General features: G+C 35.8%; 1 protein-coding gene across 1 annotated transcript in view; it reads right to left on the reverse strand.

Annotated features, from left to right (window-relative positions):
* Kcnj3 (potassium inwardly rectifying channel subfamily J member 3) overlaps window positions 1-17092 on the reverse strand; it is a 184238-nt gene that overhangs the window by 22541 nt on the left and 144605 nt on the right. The window lies entirely within an intron of this gene.

Here is a 17092-nt window from a genome sequence, read left to right on the forward strand (position 1 = left end):
CACACACACACACACACACACACACACACACACACACACACACACACGCCCTAAGGGAGGAGCAGCCTTGCCAGGCTACAGAAGAGGACATTGTAACCAGTCCTGATGAGACCTGAGAAGATAGAGTTGGATGAAAGGGGAGGTGGACTTCCCCTATTGGTGGACTCAGAGAGGGGCAGGGAAGAGATGAGGCAGGGAGGGTGGGATTGGGAGGGAATGAGGGAGTGGGCTACAGCTGAGATAAAAAGCAAATAAAATATAATTAATGTAAAAAATTTTAATTAAAAAAAGAAAATTAAAACACAAGTACAAACATGATTTCATCCAATCTAATAAAGTAATCTTAGCAGATAGGAGTAGATGTGGATAACAGGATTAGGAACATAATTTCTTAAGTGGTAAATATAGGTTTACCAATGGGTATTATGGTTTCTGGCATGACTACAAATAATTGAAAAGTTCTGTAAGTTTTACTCACACTGGAAGAAAAATATTTTTGAATTATCGTAACCAGAGAAATATAATTATTTGAGGGAAAATGAGGCCAAAGTCACTTAAATATTATACAATGCACATTTTCAGGCTCTCTTATAGTACCACATGACTGCATTTAGTTTATAAAAGCTTAAAACTATATTTTAAAGGTTAAACAAGAAGTTCCATCAACTGCCTGCCTACTTACATAAGTAAACCCCCTCTCTGGTCATTTATTCATATGCTGTCGCAACCTCATTTCGATCAGTTTTACTTGGTCCATGTTTAATACATATTTTATAAAGTTTTATTATTAAATAATATTAGGTACATTCAAGGAGACTCAAGTCTAACATTCATAAGATTATGTTAGAATTTTTCTATGACTTTTTCCTTTTTCTTTTTTCTCCTGAGACAGTGTCTCACTAAGTAATCCTAGTTGTGCTAGAACTCACTGAGTGGATCAGGCTGGCTTAGAACTCGCAGATCTCTCCCTGTCTATGCCTCTCTAGTGCTATCATTAAAGTTGTGAACCATCATACTTAGCCTATGCTAGAATCTTCTTGGAGAAATACCCTCATAGCCCTCAGACAAAGATGATTACATAAACTTTTTTTTTTTTTTTTTTTTTTTTTGAGAAAGCGAATCAGAAAATTACCGGAAGTGGAATCTTTACCACAGTAATGAAGTTCAGGTGTGAGGTTCTACCTAGCACTGGTCATTTTCTTTTTCATATTTCTATTTCACAACTTTAAATTCTCTTTTGCTTAAAGATACTCCACAGTTTATGTCGTTTCCATTCTCACCTTTTTCTCCTACAAAGTATTGTAATCAAAGTAAGTCTCCCTAAGGCAGCCGAAGTGTGAAAGGAATCTTTGTTAGTATTATTGGCACTGTGTAACAATTTTTGGGTGTGGCTATTTTAAGCATTGGAAACTTAATCAGTACTATGGATACAATTGTAGCCCTTTCCTACATCACCCAGTTGAACTTCTCAGGAACACAAATGTCCCACTGTTCTTTATCTGGTATTGTATCCTCCCACCACAATCAAGTCCTCAGAAAGACAGTAAGGTGCTATAATATATTTTGTCCTAAAAAGCTGTCAAGATCACAAGACTTTTCTTTCAAATGGGAGACAATGAACAGTGCCTGTTACTAAAATTAAAATGTTAATATTTATAATCAGGAAATAAAGTTGCCTTACACAAAACTACATCTATTGTAAAAGCTTTGACTTTTCCATTTTCTTTGACTGCAGCAAAAATACTATTTGGCAAATATCTGCATATGAAACGGAAATTTTACTTGTCATCTGAGATCCTGTCTTGTTCCATGAGGTAAGGGGAGACATTTTGCTGAAGGCTTCAAAATAGTAAGAGTATTTTGCAGAGATCATTTTGGTTGCTGTGTAGAGATACGTATTTGATAAAGTCAGGAGGAAAACAGGACTAAAAGACAATGGCCAAACACACAGCTGTCAGGAAAGAAGAAAGTGGTATTTAGAAGACGAGATTCTTAGGAACTAACAGCTCTTTGTGTTTAGTAAAGATTGCTGGCTATCAAAAGTTTCTTACTGTTAAAATGATGAAAATGATATGTTATCAAATGTTACTGGGGAATTTCATAAGAACATAAAAATAAAATAATAGCTGAACCTATTTCCAGAACTTTCTTCTCAACAGATGGCTGACCACTGTGCAGCAAGCTTGAAAGCAACCTTAGCCATCAGTAGTAGCACTTGGAGAATAATCATCCCTGATCCAATCACGTGCCTTGAAACTAAGAGCAATTACTGCTCCTGCATTCTGCTTAGATCAGAGGAAATGTTATGATCAAAGTGTCACCTCCTGCTCCAAGCTTCTATATCTGGATTTAATTTTATTAATTATAGTCTCTTTGTTTTACTCTGGATCTGCTGACGGAACAATGACTGGGCCTCAGCCAACTAATCAGATCAAATACATTAAGTTTGAAATACATGATTTACATTTTAATGCCACTGTTTTTTTTTTTTTTCAAGGCTCTTTTCAGAGTATCAACAATCTCATGGTAGTTTGGTGATATAAAAATAGAGTTTTAATGAAACCCATTAACTTTCCTATAATTTATAGGGGCAGTTCAAACAGGGGCACAATTCACTGCTGCTTTTCTAAGATTATAAGCACAAAACTAAACATAGACGAAAGTAAAAGCATGTTCTTGAAAAAAAAAAAAACAACAAAAACAAAAAACCCTAACTTTTACATCCAGAGTAGGGTAATTATGCAATCAAGACTGATTTCTATTGAAGAAGTCTTGGAAAACACATGCTAAAAATTCTAACCGGTTACAGACGAAAAACTGAAGTAAAGAAATTATAAACCCCACAGAAGTTCAGCCACATTTATTTTCTCCCTTTTTGACATAATTTGGTGGATAGGTGATGCTCTTATAGTGAGATGAAGGGGGAAGATGGGTCCCGTGAAAATGCATGCACACTGTCTGGCTTTGTTTTAAAATGAAGTAAATTGTATGTCAAAGTTATCCAGATTAGTTTAATTCTCCGAAAAGGTTGAGAACATTCTGAGTTACCTCTTATTTTAATTAGCAGCTGGGTTGCTACTAGAATATTCAAAGGAAGCAGCCATCTGTTTCATTCTCTGCTGCCATTTGAAAATAATATTTGGGCTTTATACCTTGGTGTACTTCTTTTGAGGTTTCATCACCCACTTACAAGAGTCAAAATCAAAATACTACAATAGGTAAATTTCACTAATCACTACAAATTTAAACATATTTTTCACTTCAAAGCTAAATATTATGTAAAATAAATATAGTGACTTAAGTGATTCTGTCTTGACTTTTTGTTTGAAAAATTCAATCTAAATTTTTCTATCAATCTATTTATGAATGCAGAGGAAAATCATTGATTTTGAACGGTGATATGTACCATAGGCATGAAATAAGAAAGAACAAGTGGCAAAAGACTGCAAGCATGTGCTGAAGATTTATACTAAACTACTGAATATTATTTGGTCTTAGGTAAGGGTCTAGTCTGGTTTTTTATCACCACACACATACTACATCTCTTACACAGAGATTACATCAACTAATCTGACCATTCTTAACAAGTTACTAGCAAAAATGCCATTATTGACCCCTGGCCAAGCAAATTGATAGTCCTAACAAATCCACCATATAAACAAACTGAAAGAGAAAAATCACATGATCATCTCCTTAGATGCTGAAAAATCATTCAACAAAATCCAGCACCAATTCATGTTTAAAGTCTTGGAGAGATCAGGGATACAAGACACATACGGAAACACAGTAAAGACAATCTACAGCAAGCCTATACCCAACATCAAACTAAACAGAGAGAAACTTAAATCAATCCCACTGAAATCAGGCACAAGGCAAGGCTGCTCACTCTCTCTGTATTTCTTCAACATAGTACTTGAGGTCCTGGCTAGAGCAATAAGACAACTAAAGGAGATCAAGGGGATACAAATTGGAAAGAAGTCAAAGTATCACTATTTGCAGATGATAGGATAGTATATATGAGCCACCACAAAAATTCAACCAGAGAACTCCTTCTCCTGATAAACACCTTCAGCAGAGTGGCTGGATACAAAATTAACTCAAAAAAATCAGTAGCCTACCTGTATACAAAAGACAAAAGGGCTGAGAAAGAAATTAGGGAAACAACATCCTTCACAATAGCCACTAATAACATAGAGTACTTTGGTGTGACTCTAACCAAGCAAGTGAAAGACCTGTTTGAAAAAAAAAAAAAAAAAAACAACTTCAAGTCTCTGAAGAAAGAAATTGAAGAGGATACCAGAAGATGGAAAGATCTCTGATGCTCATGGATCGGTAAGATTGAAAATAGCCATCCTGCCAAAAGCAATCTACGGATTCAATGTAATCACCATCAAGATACCAACACAATTCTTTACAAACCTTGAAAGAACAATTCTCAACTTCATATGGAAAAAGTAAAAAAAAAAAAAAACACAAAAACAAACAAACAAAAAAACAAACAAAACAAAACACACACACACACACACACACACACACACAAAAAAAAAAACAGAATTGCCAAAACATTCCTGTATAACAACAGATTGTCTGGAACTATCTCCATTCCTGATCTCAAGCTGCACTACAGAGAAATAGTAATAAAAACTACATGGTACTGGCATAGAAATGCCAGTACCATCAATGGAATCAAATAGAAGACCCAGAAATAAACCCTCACACTTAAGGATACTTAATTTTTGACAAAGAAGCCAAAACCATACAATGAAAAAAAGATAGCATCTTCAACAAATGGTGCAGGTCTAACTGGATGTCTACATGTAGAAAAATGCAAGTAGATCCATATTTATCACCCTGCACAAAATTAAAGTTCAAGTGGACCCAAGACCTCAACCTAAACCAGACACACTAAACTGGTTAGAAGAAAAAGTGAGGAAGAGCCTTGAACTCATTGGCACAGTAGACGACTTCCTGAACATAACACCAACATATCACAAATTCCTAGCTCAACTTTCTCCTTCCCATGATTGAGAAAGTCTGACCCTGTTCTGCCTAAGTTTCTCATGCATTTGGGAGGCATACAGGTCTCTTGTCACTGGGAGTGGCAATAAGATATCTAACGCTTGTAATTACTATAAAAAACAAAGGTACAAGTGAAGGTGCTTTTCACATGAGGACTCTTTCCAGCACAATTTGCCTCAGTTGTAACCTTGAGAAAACTCTGTCTCACAATTTTTCTTTTTTAGTCATTTCTTTCTTTCTTTCTTTCTTTCTTTCTTTCTTTCTTTCTTTCTTTCTTTCTTTCTTTATTTATTTATTATACAGTATTCTGCATGCCTGTGTGCCTACAAGTCAGAAGAGGGCACCATATCTCAGTATAAATGGTTGTGAGCCACCATGCAATTGCTGGTTGGTAATTGCTCTTAACCTCTGAGCCATTTCTCCAGACCTTGTCTCAGAATTTTTAAGTATAAACAATAACAAACAAGTTTCAGACATTCTGCTATGGAATTAAGCCATTGTCATCAGGCTACTTAGTGATTTCTGAGACTGAACTTTGTCACAATTATAACACAAATCTTTAGTGTATCACCCATTTAATATGAAGGTAAATATTAAGGTAATCAAGTACAGAACATGGGAAAATGTGATTTCTTGAGTCTGAAGCATGTATACAAGTGAGACATTCCAGTTATATTTCATAAAGCCCCAGTTAGTTACAAAAAAAAAAAAAAACAGAAACAAAAACATATTGCTCTTTCCAGAATCTGAGTACTGCAATCACTGACAGATACTGAGGAATGAAATTGCTTGTTTTGTTTACAGTGAACCAGATGGCCAAAGCATATATTCACACTAAGTAATGCCTACTAAGACACAGAGATTAGACAGACTAGTGGATACCTTTCTATGCATGAAAATTTTAAAGCACATAGGTTTGAAGACCATTCGTGACTTTCTGAACGTTCCGGAAACAAGCCTGTAAGAGTCAATCCAAAATTATTCTTACCCCACCACCATGTTTTCTCTCTTGAGCACCAGATAGTCCTCTGTTTGGCAGTGCTAAATGTTTAGAGGATTTCTTGAATTGTGTTTGAAGCACAGGTTATCTCTGGAATGGGTAACTAACTTCTTCATATTTGCCAAGTGGAATATAAGGCAGCCTGCTTAGCAAAGCATCTGTTAAACTGATTCAGGAACAGCACTCTGCAGAAGTATTGGGGAGAATCTGATTTGAGTACTAATCAAAGGAAAGTGGACGAGCTTTCTAATATAAACCTCAACAGGAATGAGGAGCCCTTCAATACTTCTTTGGTTGAAGCTGAAAAAGGTAAAAAAAAAAAAAATGAGTAAAACTATTGAAAGCTACATTTTTCCAACTATGACTGAAGCATCAGGTTTCCAAGAATTTTCTCAGCCTACCAATGAGAATATAAGTTACTTTACATGCTTATGATACGACAACAGTTTGAAAAAAATGAAAGGAAAATGTAGGCAGATGTATTAAGATATGTATTAATTTATAAGTAGTGGCCTTGAGTTGTCAAGAGGCCTCATCTAAGAGAATATTAAAATCGCACAGGTTGATCAGCTGAATCAATGCATGATGGAAAAGAAGAGACACAGCAGGAGTAATTCATTGGAAACTTCTCTTTGCAGCAGATTTGGACCATTACAAAAACTGCAGCTACACAAAGTTCAGAGATCTGTAGCCCAGCATAAACGCGATATATTTACAGTACAACTCCAGCACCTGAGGCTCAAGGATAATTGTGGGAGAGGTAGGAGAAATATTGTAAGAATCCATGGAACAGGGAGTTTTCTGTGAGATTGTGTCTGTAAAAAAAAATGTCAGAAGCTACACTCAATCACTCTCTACTAAAAACAAGTGATGAGGAAGAATGACACAATAGACATGCTAACATTGACAATGTTAGCATGACAGGAAGACAATGTTAGCATGACAACATTGACAATGTTAGCATGACAGGAAGAACTATTGGCAACTAACAAATGCTGAGAATGAGACAAGTAATCGTCCCTACAGAAGGACACACAAATTAATTGCCAAATTTTACAAGATTTTTTTTCTAAAAACATACACATAAAAGTATTACTAATATGTCTGTTATATGGACTCAGTAGTATTTTTTATATATAAAACATGCATTGATATAACATCTATTATATAGAAAAGGCCACTAATGTGAAAGAAATTAAGAGACTGGGGTGACATAGAAGAGGTTGGAGGAAGGAAAGGGAAGGGGAAATAATATAGTTATATTATAATCTCATATATACACACACATGCAATACATATATAAGTTATACATATATATGTTTATAAGTTTATATATATATATATATATACTTTATATATATTGGGAATTTTTTTTCTCTTGTGTCTTTTCTAGTTATTAGTTGAGTCTAATCATGGCTGGCTCTTAAAAGTCATTAATATTGAGTAGGAACCAAGTGACCAGGGATGCCAGAAAGAAGTTGGATCTCCAGCCTCTCTTTTCTTACTTTTTCTCTCGTAAGTTAACTTTGTTACATGACTACTCTATAAGGCCATTCAATTTAAAATAAGTGTTGAAACTGAAAATTTGAGTTTTAAAATAGTTTCTTCATCAGTGATTTTTGACTACTAATATTTTTTACACGCTGTGATTTGAAGATGTGCATGTATGCACAATTAAGCACTAATGGCATGACGCCTAGGGTCTCTGAGCCTTCATTCTTATGCCTAACTCTTACAAACTTTTTCTTGCTAATTAGCAGTTTAGATATTTTTAGTAAGATCAATAATTTGTTCATCCACATTTTAGGTACTGACCAAGCCATGAAGTGAGGAAATGAGTAAGCCAAATGTGTTTTGAGCCCCACTTTTCTACTCCTAGTAGTGTCACAAAACATTGTTTCATGCCATTTCGGGGAAATAGAAAGATGTTGCATCAGTTATGAGCACTATATGTTCTTTCAGAGGACCCAGCTACAACTCCCTGAACTAATTGGTAAGTGCAGTTCCAGGGCTTCTGATATTCTCTCTGGCCTCTCAGACACCAGGCACCCAAAGTGGTGCATAGGCATACATATACCTGTAGCCAACCCCCCCACCCCTATACAGTAAGTGTAAAATGATTTAAACATCAGTATTTCAACAATGGGTGACCAATCTATTATATCCCAAGCACCACTGAAACACAAAACACAGAAAGTTGCTCTGTGCTGTAAAGATCAAGAAATGTGATCGATCAGAGAATGACTAAAAAAAAAAAAAAAAAAAACAAATCTCTTTGCAAATTTACAAAAAGTCAAATCACACTATTATAGCGCTATTTATCTTGTCTATTCCTTGACTAACTGATTTGTAATATAGAATTTGTAGTTTGGTGCTTTAGTCTTGGCATACATCGAAACATTGGCACTGTAATATATTTCAAATCCATGAAAAAGTACTTAAGATTATGTTGAATATAAGCAATTTGTAATGAGCCTATAATTTGAGTATGTGTTTTGTATTCATTATTTTTCTCTCATCATGTGACTTCGGTCATAACAAAAAGTCTGCTTGTATCAATGGAATATTCCCTTGTGGCACCTCGATATTTTACAGGGCTCCCTATCTTGCTTATAAACACATGCATTGAAGTATCTCTGTGGCGAAAGAAGTGATGTCATATACTGACACAGATGCAAGTTTTGGTCTTTCCTCTCAGTTTTCATCAGGAATAGAAATAAAGTCTCATTTATTCTAATGGAACCTAATAGCACAGGCTTGGAATCTCTTCTACTCCTGATCTGACACAAGAAAATAAAAAATTCAAGGGCAAGCGAGGTAGGCTACAGAATAAAGCATGACCAGCCTAGGTAACATAGCAAGACCTTGCCTCAAATAAAAAGCAAAGCAAAATACATAGATAGATAGATAGATAGATAGATAGATAGATAGATAGATAGATAGATAGATAGATAGATAGATATGGAAAAATGAAAGAAAGAAGAAAAGTGGTAAAGTGGTATAGCTCACTAGTGGAAATTTCTGTGGCAGGTATAAATCTCTACATTTAATCCCTAGTATTGATAAAAACTAAACTAAAAAGGAATAGAGTAGTAGTTTCTTTCAGGGGTGGGGCTGCTCCAAGAAATAAGTTCTGCATAACAGAATAGAAGCCAGAATATTAACTTGAAGGAACTAAAGAAAAAAATAACAGAAAAGACACAAGGTATTAAAAAACAGAGATATTAATATTAAACAATAAAATAACTTTGAGTGGCCAGGTCATGGAGAACCTTGGAAATATTATCAGTCACTAGACTACAGGGAAAGTATGTAAGTGAAGGTTTCAACCACCTCTCCATCCTGAGAATGGTTGTATTCCTTTCATAATGCTTTTCCTTATTAAAGGTCCTCACAGTTTCCACTGGGGCCTTCATAGCTTCTTTATGCATATTTCACACACTGTTCAGACTACAATGTTTGCTTTGGCCTAGGAGACTCTCAAATATTCATTATCAATATCCATTTTTAATTATATAACCATTTATCTGGCTTCTTCTGCATCTTTATTATAGTTGGATTCTCTTTCTGCTTGTTTACACATAAAAATGTTTGTGCTCATTATTATATCAAATGATTTCAAAAGAGACATTTTATCTTTCATGTTTTGTGACTGAATTTCTATATTTCTCAATACCGAAAATGCTGTCACAAACAAGCGGTTATTTGGAGATTCCTCCATCATTTATTTTATTTCAGAAATACATCCTCAAGAAACACATACCTTTTTATATTACTAGCAAAATGATAGTTTGTGGTGGTGTGAGTTTTATGTGGAACATAACTTTGAACTCAAATCTTTCCAAAATGAATATCAAATATTTAATGTTTGAAGGTATTTATATAAATTTATCAATGTAAACATCAATACAATGTCATGATGGTACACTCTCAAGTACAGGAACATATAAAGACAAGTATATTTGTTTCAGATTTGTACTAAGTAGAAAGACCAAACATCTCAGTACATTTTACTTCTGTAGGAAGTAAAGGAAGCAAGTCTTAATTGAGTCATTCACTCAGAGCATTTTTTGTGAGAACTTCCTCTATTTATAAATAAAATGTTATGAAAACAGAGTTGAATTAAGAAAACATAATAACTATCTTCAGAAAATTGGCTATCATTGATACAAGACAAAATAGGGACTGATATCTTACCAAAAAACAAAACACAACATCAACAACCAAAACAAAAAGACCCAGAATCAATGACATAAGTAATTTATGAATAAAGACTGAAGAGATAGAAATGTTAACCAGTTGGTGTTAAACAGCATGTATGAAATCAAAAGGATTAGTAAATGAGGAGGCAATATATGAACTTGCAGGGTAATATAGAAATAAATGACAGAATGAGGAAAAGCACTGGAAGATAAAGATGAATCAATGTGTTCAACGATTGGGGAAGGCAGTGAAATCACAGGCAGGAGATTACACATGATATATATGCAGGATTTAGCATCCATGTGCTTGACAGATGGCAGGTGTTCAGAAAATTTGATTTGACTGAGGGGATAAATGATTGACTAAATAAAGGCATCGCTTATTGCTGGACTTTGGTCATTGACTGGTTCTTAGAGAGGAAGTGGCAAATTACTACGGTATGTGACTCCTGTTTGCTTTCCCTCCCTCCCTCCCCTAATTTTTATACTCTTCACTGGTCTAATTCTTTATCAACATTGCTATTACTTGGTTTGCCACTGCCTTTTTGTTGAGATTCTTCTTCTTCATCATCATCTTCATTATTATTATTATTATTTACAATTTATTTGCTTTGTATCCTAATTGTAGCCCCCTTCCTCATCTCCTCCCAGTCCCACATTCCCTCCCTCTTCCTCCCATATCCCTTCTAGTCCACTGATAGAGGAAGTCTCTCTCCCCTAATGTCTGGCCCTAGTTTATCAGGTCCTATCAAGACTGCCTCTGTTGGCTGGCTAGGTATTCCCAAAAGGAAGAAGTAAGCAAGGAGCAGGCAACGGAGTTCATGTCAGAGACTGTCTCTTCTCCCCTTATTAGTGAAAACTCATGGAGATTGAGCTGTCTATCAGCTACATCTGAGCAGGGTGTCTAGGTCCTCTCTATGTATGGTCTTTGGTTGATGCATCAGGCTCTGCAGTCCCCCTTGGGTCCTGCTTTTTTTTGCCTTTGTTGGTTTGGTTTGTTTGGCTCCTGTCCCATCTGGGTCCTTTTAGATCCTTCTTCTTCCACAAGACTCCCTGCACTATGTCCAAAGTTTGGCTGTGAGTCTCTGCAGCTGCTTTGATCCCCTCCTGGGTGGAGAGTTTAAATTCTTATTTAGAAATGTATAATTATTGATAGCATTAAGCTAAAAGTCAATGTTTTGTATGTGTAATCTTCTATATCTATTGTTCACATTGTAAGATAACAGTATTATTTTTAACATAAATTGTTTAAAATAACAATAAAGGCACTATATAAATGCAAATTAATATCACAATACAGTCTCCAAGTGGAATCCCTAGTAATGGGAACAGAGGCTGTCTCTGACATGAACTCAGTGGCACGCTCTTTGATCATCTGCCCCGGAGGAGGGAGCAGCCTCACTAGGCCACAGAGGAAGACAATGCAGCCAGTCCTGATGAGACATGATAGGCTAGGGTCAGAGGGTAGGGAAGGAGAACCTCCTCTATCAGTGGACTTGGGGAGAGGAATGGGAGATGAGGGCGAAATAGTGGGGTTGGGAGAGGACAGAGGAGGGCTACAGCTGAGATACAAAATAAATAAACTGTAATAAAAAATACATTAAAAAATCTTAATATTAGTAAGAGTCTAATATGATGTGTAATATTAATTTAATACATGTTAATTAGAAATGATTAGAATATAGTAATTGTGGACCTATGTTGTTTTAATACTATCTGATATTATTTTGATAACACCCAATATTGTTTTAATAACACTCAATAAAATTTCACCTAAAAATTAAAATATTTCAGTTTTAGTTATCCAAGCTAAAATCACTTATAATCTTAGTGTCATAAATTTTACTTCTTTACAATATATTGTTATTTTACCTTTTGGTTCATTGTACCACCAATAACATATTTTATGAAAATATATTTTATTGATTTGAAAAAATAAAAAATTAAGTATCACTGGCATTTTTAATATTTTTTATTTTAAAATATTAATTAATTACACATTAATTTTATTAATTACACTTTATTCACTTTGTAGCCCCCCCATAAGCCCCTCCCTCCTCCCCTCCCGATCCTACCCTCTCTCTCCCTTCTTTACACATGCCCCTCCCCAAGTCTACTGATAGGGGAGGTCCTCCTTTCCTTCCTTCTGACCTTAGTCTATCAGATCTCATCAGGAGTGGCTGCATTGTCATCTTCTGTGGCCTGGTAAGGATGCTCCCCCCTCAGGGATAGTTGATCAAAGAGCAGGCCAATCAGTTTATGTCAGAGGCAGTCCCTCTTCCCATTACTATGGAACCCACTTGTACATTCAACTGCCATGGGCTATATCTGGGCAGGGGTTCTATCTTCATGCCTGGTACTTGGTTGGAGTATGAGTCTCTGGGAAGACCCCTGTGTTCAAATTTTCTGATTTTGTTGCTCTCCTTGTGGAGTTCCTGTCCTTTCCAGATCTTACTATTTCCCACTTCTTACATAAGATTCCATGAACACTGCCAACAGTTGGCCATAAGTCTCAGCATCTGCTCTGATAGTCTGCAGGGCAGAGCCTTTCAGAGGCCCTCTGTGGCAGGTTCCTAGGTTGTTTCCTGTTTTCTTCTTCTTCTGATGTCCTTTCTCTTTGCCTTTCGGGGTGGGGATTGAGCATTTTAGTCAGGGTCCTCTTTCTTGATTAGTTTCCTTAGATGTACAGATTTTAGTAGGTATATCCTATATTATATGTATAGATGAGTGAGTATATACCATGTGTGTCTTTCTGCTTCTGGGACAGCTCACTCAGGATGAGCCTTTCCAGGTCCCACCATTTACCTGCAAATTTCATGATTTCCTTATTTTTCATTGCTGAGTAATATTCCACTGTGTAGATGTACTACAATTTATGTATCCATTCTTCAGTTGAGGGGAATCTGGGCTGTTTCCAACTTCTGGATATTACAAATAAAACTGCTATGAACATGGTTGAGCAAATGTCCTTATTGTGTACTTGAGCCTCTTTTGAATATATGCCTAGGAGTGGTATGGATGGATCTTGGGGAAGCCTATTCCTTGTTGTCTGAGAAAGTGCCAGATTGATTTCCAGAGTGGTTGTACAAGTTTACATTCCCACCAGCAATGGAGGAGGGTTCCCCTTTCTCCACAGCCTCTCCAGCATGTGAGAAAAATTCTCAACTTCATATGGAATAACGAGAAACCCAGAATTACTAAAACAGTCCTCTGCAATAAAATTATCTTCTGGAGGTATCTCCATCCCTGATCTTAAGCTGTACTGTAGAGCAACAGTTATAAAAAAATGTATGGTACTGGCATAGAAACAGAATGGTTCATCAGTGGAACCAAATAGAAGACCCAGAAATAAACCCACACACTTATGGACACCTGATCTTTGACAAAGATGCCAAAGCCATACAATGGAAAAAAGATAGCATCTTCAACAAATCATGCTGGTCTAACTGGATGTCTACATGTAGAAAAATGCAAATAGATCCATACTTATCACCCTGCACAAAACTAAAGTCCAAGTGGATCAAATACCTCAACATAAAACCAGACACAGTAAACCTGTTAGAAGTAAAAGTGGGGACGAGCCTGGAACTCATTGGTACAGGAAACAACTTCCTGAACAGAACACCAACAGCACAGGCTTTAAGAGCAACAATCAATAAATGGAATCTCATGAAACTGAAAAGCTTCTGTAATGCAAAGGACACTGTCCTCAAAACAAAACGACTGCCTACAGATTGGGAAAGAGTCTTCACCAACCGTTTATCTGACAGAGGGCTAATATCCAGTAAATATAAAGAACTAAAGAGGCTGAAAAACAGCAAACCAAGTAATCCAATTAAAAAATGGGGAACAGAGCTAAAGAGAGAATTCTCTGCAGAGAAATATCGAATGGCAGAGAAACAGTTAAAGAAATGGTCAACCTCATTAGCCATTAGGGAAATGCAAATCAAAATGACCCTGAGATTTCACCTTACACCCATCAGAATGGCCAAGATGAAAAACTCAAATGACATCTCACTGGCGTTTTAAGATTAACTACTCATCTATGTAATTCAGTCGAGACTGTACTCTTTTAAGTTAATTCATCTCTGTTTCAAATCTGTTTTTCCATCATTTGAGCAAAAGGTTAAGAAACTTCTGTGTGATGGAGCAGCTGCACTCAGTACACTAGCTACATTGCATTTTGTTGTGCACCAGAAGCAAATTTGAAGATGTTTATACTCTTTGTTTTAATGAATGGGTATATTTATTTGATTTGATTTTTCTAGTATATACCATTCTGGTGTTTGTTTCTTTTCCGATGACAGAAAATTAATAAAATAAATGTGTTACTAGAGGTCAGCTAAAGCTGCTTAAAGGTCCTAGTGATTCTGGACAATGATGATGTATGGTTTCAATATTTATTTCACATGTTAAAAACTATTCAGTGATCATGTGCATATAATTTATTTCAACTTGACATCTGAATATCTTATCAGTTCTGGTGTCAAACAGCTAAATAGATACTCCAAATGTAATTAGTGGGTTCATATAACGATTTCACAATTGCATCAATCCCTTCTTTTTAGGTTTTGTGGAAACCACTATTCATTGTGTTTTATATGAGTCCAGAACTGGGAAGACTGGTAGCCTTTTGGTTCAGGCCTGCTGTCAGATGCACACTGGTGTTTTACTATTTTTGCATATTCTCTGGTGCTAGCCTTTTCATTGGATCACTGTAGTCTTTGGGAGCAGGAAATGCCTTTTGAGAAACTATCCCAAACAAAGTAGAAGCAACAACTTTAACAATCATAGAATTTTGTTGACATTTCTATACAGAAAAGTGATGTGAAGCTAGATATTTTTGTTTAAGATTCAGGAAAAATAATTTTAACTAAATTTCTCAACTTCAAAAAATATATGATAAATTATTTTTAAATAGTTAAATATTGGTAATATGTCCATGGAAACAATACAGGGTTTGTAGTTTGCTTTTGGGGTCTAAGCTATAATCTTTCAATGTTATCAAAGGGGAAAAAAGGAAAAATAAAAGAAACAGGGAATTTGAACTTTTTGGAAGATTATTTCATCAGAATTTTCAGCAGAAGGAAATAGAAAGGATGAGTCTGACTATTTACCATGGAAATCAAAGAATCCACTAGAGTCCTAAAAGGATTGTGTGCAAAGGACAAAGATATCATCTAGATTTGGTTAATTTTGAAGAAAGACTTGAGTTTGAAAAAGATAATGAAAGAAATTACAGATACCTTGAATATATAAGCTCAGAAATTGATAAAAATACTTTAACATAAATGCATATACCCAGAGATGATTCACCAAATAGAGAGCAAAAAATAATATGAGAGAGTCTTGTAACAGTGGTTGTCAGCATCCTGTTGTTCACTGTAGAAGCTGGTGATAAACAAGAATGTTAAATTCATGGTAACTTAGTACCTCTTGGGATGCAGGGCATTGTTTCTCTTAAGGGGCAATTAATTATAGGTTAAATTAATTTGAGATTATTATAAATGCATCATTTCTCACCTCATTTTCTTCTCTCCAAGCCCTCACACATGTCTTTCCCTTTTCTAAAATTAGAAAATCAATAATATTTTGCCCAGGGCATGAGGTAAGTGAACCAGACAATGATTACCAATGGATAATGGGGGTAAGTGGATTTGGAAAGTCACAACTTGCACACTTTAACCTGCCAGTGAAATGGAATAAGTAAACAATTTTCCGGATGTGATACAACATTACAGACACAGCATAATCTTTAAAGCAGTTTCATATGTGTGTGAAAAAAAATCACTTGATTTATCTTCTAATTTGCATATTGAATGTAATTAGTATTAAGTAAGTTCCCTAATACAATATATATTTTCTCTTAAAAATTCACTGGCATCATGGGGAAAAGTAAACTGTGTATGTCACACAAGATTTTGGATTGGATCTTGGAAGGAAGAAACAAACAGCAGTTGAAAACAGATAGAAAACAAAGCAAGAGACTGGTGAAACCTCAATATCATCAATACAGATGTGGTCAATTATTAGTAATTAGTATGCTGTCATTAAATTCTTTTAAAAATATATATATATAATAAAAATTCAGAACACCAAACCACTGACATGACATTATGTGACAAGCACCCTGCAAAGATGCTATTGCTTTTCTTTTCTGTTGGCTGTTTACTGCTGGGCATGCAGTCTACCTTTAAGAGTAGTTACAATACAGCCAATTCAGATGAGTCTGGATAAACTAGGATCAGATGGAAGGGGAGGAGGACCTCCCCTATCTGTGGACTTGGAGAGCAGCATGGGAGGAAATGAGGGAGGGAGGGTGGGATTGGGAAGGAAGGAGGGAAGGGACTACAGCTGGGATACAAAGTGAATAATCTGAAATTAATATAAAAAATAAAAATTTTATTAAAAAACAGATTAGTCTGTTTCCCCAGTGAGATTCTCTTGGAAAAAAAAACTAAATTTTCATTTGCAAATGGTTATTAGTTGATGAGAGCCTTTGGTTTAGGGATTGGAACATTTGCCTACTCCTTTCAGCTCTAGGAGCCCATCTGGTGCAGACCCGAGCCTGCCCTGTGCACACTGCCGCCATCTCTGTGAGTTCATATGTGCATCAACCCTGTTGATTAACTAGTGGATCTCGTTTCCATGGTGTCCTCCATCCCCTCTGGAGCTTACACTTTTTCCATATCCAAGGTTCCCTGAGCTCTGAGGGGAGGGATTTGATGCAGATATCCCATTTAGTTGTATGTTCCTAGTTTTCTTACTCTGAAAATTTCCTGGCTGTGGGTTTCTGTATTTGTTTCCATCTGCTAGAAAAGGAAGATTCTGTGATGATGGACTGAGCAAGGCACTGATCTGTAGCAGAATG

The sequence above is a fragment of the Psammomys obesus genome, unplaced genomic scaffold, assembly GCF_907164565.1.
Source record: "Psammomys obesus unplaced genomic scaffold, mPsaObe1.curated_primary_1811, whole genome shotgun sequence".
NCBI lineage: Eukaryota > Metazoa > Chordata > Mammalia > Rodentia > Muridae > Psammomys > Psammomys obesus.